Here is a 6,000-nt window from a genome sequence, read left to right on the forward strand (position 1 = left end):
AGAAAAATCTACTGAAGATTTGAGAATTATGAATACAGCTCTGCCCGAGTTGGCAGAGTCTACAGAGCTCAGATGCAAGAAGACATCACCTCTGCGGTTGTTGCTTTGGAGTCTCAATTAGAACAACACCCCACGGATGCTTTAGGTGTATCCACTACTGTGCTGGAACCAGACTGTTGAAAATGCCAGGTCGGGTCCCTGCTCCCTCTGGAACATCACTGTCTCAGTAAGAAGCAGCGACCCACAGGGGCTACTGCCATGGCGTAGGACTTATCAGAAACAGAAAGGAGAGGAGGAAAGAAAAGAGATTCTTTTGTTTGCTTTATAATATTTGGCCAATGCCTCCTATTGGCAGACTATAGACTAAAGCTAACTGACAAAGGAAGACTTGAGTGTGCTTCAAGCCTGCTCAAGGCAGACCAGTGTGCAGAATACCCAGAAGGAAGACGCACAAGAGCTAAACGAGCAGCTTAAATATGACAAATCTTCTATATGGTACTGGATATTTTTTGTTCTGAGTGTTTTTTTTTTATCAGTTATTGGGATAACGAATTAATAATGTCTCCTCAGAATCCTGTAAATTCTACCTTAGCCTATATGACTGCCTATACACACCACACACACATACACACACGCGCACGCACACGCACACACACACACACACACACACACACACACACACGCTGAAACCATAGAAATTAGGGACTGTCCCTCATTAGCTAAAGTCAGACGACTTGCATTAGATCCCATTAGTCCTAGTTAGCTAAACTATCAACTCCATACAGCCTGCTGTCACTGGAATCTCAATTGAGGGATTGCCCAAATCAGATGGGGCTGTGTGGCCTGTGGGCTTGTCTTGATTGTTAGTTGATGGAGAAGGGCCAGCCTGTGATAGGCAGTGCCATTCCCTGGGCAAGGAGGTCAAGGGCTGTATGAAGTTAGTTACCTGTGACCTGGGCACGAGCCGTTAAGCAGAGCTCCTCCGTGGGCTCTGCTTCAAGTTCCTCATTTGAGTCTCTGCCCTGACTTCCCTCAAGGACAGACTGTAACCTATTCACTAAGTTAATGCTTTCTTCCCCTGAGTTGCTTTTGACTAGGATGCCTTATTACAGCAATAGAAAGGAAACTAGAAGGGTAATATGTTAGAATTTGCCTGGTGTTGATCCCTAATGGGCGGTGACAGGGATTCTAATGTATGGGATACAAAGCAGACAAGCTCTTGTTGTTGGGGACAGCAATGGGGGGGGGACCTGGCAGGGACAGAACAGTCAGTCGGTCCCTGAGGCGAGCTTTGGCGTGTGCATGCACAGGAAGGTATTATCTACCAGGCAAAGGAGGGACTGCTCGCTCGCTCGGCAGAGGTAGGGCTGCCCATTCTTAGAAGGCCTGTAGCTAATGGCCACATGGCACCGGCAGCACAGTTACACCACTTTTGTGGGGTGTGACACCATTTCTAAATGTTTAATTTTAACTTTTTTTTGGTATATTTTGGCTGTATCTTTGTAAATTGATATTTAGTTTGACTCTCTGAGTTTTGCTTTTATGATTGTTTTCTCTTTATCCTATCATTTCCATTGAGTTACGATTACAAACTTTGAATTAGACAAATCTTACATGAACTCTGAGAGACATATAACTGCCAATGTGTATAACTAATTAATCCCTCAAAGGATGCTTGGAACACCTGTATCCTTTGTGGACATTCCTCTACATTAAACTAGTGGTCACTGCCCATCCCATTGGCAGACCACCAGGTTTTAGTATTGTAGATTGATATTGTTTATTTTAGGCTTCATAAAACTTGCATCATAAAATACCTAATTGCTTGCTTCTTTTATTCAGCAGAATATTTTTAAGATTTCCCTATGATTTTGTATATTCTGGAGTCATGTACTCTTTCCTTTTTTTTTTTTTTTTTTTTAAGCTAGAGTTCCGATTATCAACACACCACTTAAAAACCCATTAGCCAGCTGGCCGTGGAGGCACACACCTTTAGTCCCAGCATTTGGGAGGCAGAGGCAGTCAAATTTCTGAGTTCAAGGCCAGCCTGGTCTACAGAGTGAGTTCCAGGACAACCAGGGCTACACAGAGAAACCCTGTCTCGAAAAAAACAACAATAAAAAAACCCAAATCAAACAATCAAACAAACAAACCCCCAAAAACCAAAACCCAAAAAACTCATTAGCCTTTTTGTGGGAGTTTGGATTGAGATGGTCTCACTTGTAGCTGTTACTAAGGAAGTTGCTATAAAAATAGTTGTTCAAGAAATTTGTATTCATGCTTCTATTTTCACATTTCTAATCAACTTGGTTGAGGAATAACTCATAATAAATTGCATCTATTTAATGTATTCCATCTCAGCTCTTTACTGATAGCGTACCTAAGAAGCTATCCTCACACAAAGATGCAGCCACTCCAACCCCTGAGGGCTTTCCTGGCCTCCTCTGCAGTCAGTATCACACACACCTCCCCACTTACAAATGCACATGTTCACACACCTGCATACATACACACATGCACATGCATGTATACACACACACACACCAGGCTTGGGCTAGGCTGATCAGCCTTTAGATACTGTAAGTTAGCCTACATTTCCTAGAACTTTAAATATATAGATTTGTATAATACACACAAACTCTTTCATGCCAGTTTTCTTTCACTTAGCATAAATCATTCAAGATTCACTCATCCATGTTGTTGTATTTTTTGGAAATTTTATGCATGAATACTCTATTGTCACAACTCTCCTCCTGCTCCTCCTTTTAACTCTTTTGGTCTGTTGTCCTTCTAATTTCTTTCCAAATTCATAGCCTCTTATATTTTTAATTACACACATACACACACAGCCTACTGCATTCATTTAGTGGTGTATATGTGTGTGATTTTGTGTGTGTTTGTATGTGCATGTGTAAATGTACATATTTGTGTGTGTGTGTGTGTGTGTATTTGTGTGTCTATTTAGGGCTGACTTTACTGAGTTGTACCACCTATCTGGAGGCTTGTCCCTAGAGAGAATTGATTCGTGACATCATTAATTGCCCATAGCTCTTTGTCTAGGGTGGGCCTTGTGAGGTTTCCCCAGCCACGTTGACAGGCCAGTTGGTGTTATTATTATCCAGGTCTTGTTTAGGCAGCCATGTTGTTGAGATTTCATGAGTGTAACCTCTCTCTCATGTCCTGAAGATGTATGTCGTAACAGGCATCCTGGTCCTTTGTCTCCTCTCTGATGTCTCCTGAGCATTCAGTGTGAGAGTTGTGTTACAGATGTATCAAGTGGGGATGGACACTCCATGGCCATTTGCTCTCTGCATTTTGACCGGTTCGGTATTTCTATAGTGATCTCCTTGTACTGAAAAAAGTAGTTTCTACCATGAGGGGTGAGAGCTAGACTTATCTGTGGGTATAAGATAAGCAGATTGAATCCAGTTAAAAACTATATGGTTTAGAGAAACGGTGGTAGTAGGCTTTCCTCAAGGGTCCTTGCCTCACCAGCAGGGTGGTGGGCTAGGTTTGCCATGTCACGCATGAAGTTCCTCTTTTTGAATGAGCCTTAAGCTCATGTAGATAGCTGCTGTTTACCCTCAGGATATAAGTGCCATTATTACATCTTTTGGAGTATCTTGCTGTTCCAGTCATTGTGGTTCATAGGTTCATGTGGGAAGCCACATACACCATTATGTGCAGTAGAGTTTTTTGCCGAGTCACTGCCTGGCCCGAGGCATGCAAATGAGGTACTGAAAGCATAACCAATCGGGTGTGAGACACGCCTCTCCTAGGCCTATATAAGCAGTGCCAGTTCTGGGGCTCAGGGTCTTTTCGCCTTTGCAATCAAGCTCTCCCAATAAACGTGTACAGAAGGATCCTGTTGTGGCATCTTTCTTGCTGGGGAGTAGGGCGCTCACAGGTTCAAACCTGGAAAGGAGTACTGATTGTTTTTCTCCATTGGCAGCTTGCATATCAGGGAGCCTGACTCACTTACCACAGCTGCAGGGAAAGGAACAGGCTCCTTGTTGTAAGGAAGACTAGATTTTTGACAAGCCAAAACCGTGAAGGTGGGAGGAGGTTTGGCTCAGGCAGTGGAGCATAATGGGAAACCCCACCCTTGGCGGCTGGGAGGGGATGCCATCAATGAAGAGTAATGCTCAAGTCTGATAGCCTCAAGCCTGAGCTCAGTGGAAGGATCAACTGCATGCAGTATCTGCTCTTCAATGCTGCGGAGTCCAAGAACTCTGAATTTGATGCTCATGGCTGCTTCCGTCCATTAGGTAACCAATACTTGGGGTATTTGGAAACTATGAAGATAGAAAGTAGATCTTCTGTTTGTACAGATTTCATTGTGGTTGTTCCCCCATTCCCAATACACTAGAGAGACACTTTCAAGCTATAGTATTAGCTATCATAGAGGGCATGATGGTCTGGGGTCCCAAGTGGGCAGGAGATCTCACTCCCTGGGATGCAAAGCTAACTGTGGTCAGCAGAGGCCCCTGGTACAGAAAGAAGACAAGTTACTAAAATGAAGTCAGCTCTGACGGACATTGGAGAGTTGTCCAGTATAGGCTTGATACCGCAGAAAGCATGGGAAAGGCATGTCAACCTGCACACCCCTGTTGCACGGCTGGTAGTCTCAGTTCTGAGCACACAGAGAGAGGCTGCTATCCTCTTCATCTATGTACCTTTCCTTTGTGATCTTGCCCTTTGTGTTTCCTCTTTTATTATTTTTACTCTGCTTTTAGCAATCTTTTAATTTGTCACACTGTGAAAACTTATAATTTTATTTTCTATTCTCTCTCATATGTATTTAATCTTGTTTATGTATCTTTTGACATTGTACACACTTTTTTCCTTTGTTTTTGCCTCTATGTTTCTTCTTTTGTTTTTTCCATTGTAACTTTCAGTGCTATTTTGACTTTATCGCTTTTTAAAAAGTGCTGTCTTAAAGTGAAAAGGTGGAAAAAGTGTTTCAAGCTTGCCCACCCAGAAATTAAACAGGCATAGCCATGCTAATATCTGACAAAGTAGACTTTAAATTAAGATTAGTCAGGAGACTTAGAGGAGGTAATTTCATATTGATTAAAGGGTTCATAATCCATCAAGAGGACATTTTGGTTTTAAGCAATTATGCACTGAACATTGGCATGCCCAAGATCATAAAACAAACACTCCTGGGAGGTAACAGCACAAATCAATACAATAATAGCAAGTAAATTTAATACCTTATTATTACCAGCAAGCATGTCACCAGACCAAAAAAATCAACAAAGGAACATCAGTGTTAGATGATATCATATATCAAATGGAGACGTAATAACCATCTATAGAATATTCTACCCAAAGAGAATAGAACACACATTCTTGTCAGCAGCCCATGGAACTTTCTCAAAAATAGACCACATTTTAGTGCACAAAACAAATCTTAACAAATAAAAGGGAAGGGATTTCTTGTATCCTGCCTGATCACAATGGAATAAAACTAGAAATTAACAGCAAAAAATGATGGCAAATATATGCACTCATGGAGACAGTGAAACACAGGACTGGGATGATGAATGAGTCATGAGAATCAATCAGGAGGTACACGAATCCTGGGACTGAATGAAAACAGAAACATTATAGATTGGACCCCATGAGCTACAACAAAAGCTGCTGTTAGAGAGAACCTCAGGCCTTAAATGTCTGAGTTAAAAACTACCCAGAGAAATCTCAAATAGATTACTGTGATGTCCTCCACAAGGTCTTAGAAAAGCAAGAGAAAGCCAACCCAAAAATCAGTATATGGAAAGAAAGGATAAAGATCAGAGCAGACACTAATGAAATGGAAGGGAAAATACATTGCAAAGAATCAATGAAGCAAAGAGTTGGTTCTTTGAAAGGATAAACAATGTTGGCAAACCCTTAGCTGAAGGTAACTAAAACAAAAGACTTAAATGAACAAAATTAGAGATGGAAAAGGAAGCATTATATGAGATTTAATTAATCACAGAGGACTATTTGGGCACA

The sequence above is a fragment of the Mus caroli genome, chromosome 12 (genome assembly GCF_900094665.2).
Source record: "Mus caroli chromosome 12, CAROLI_EIJ_v1.1, whole genome shotgun sequence".
Taxonomy (NCBI): domain Eukaryota; kingdom Metazoa; phylum Chordata; class Mammalia; order Rodentia; family Muridae; genus Mus; species Mus caroli.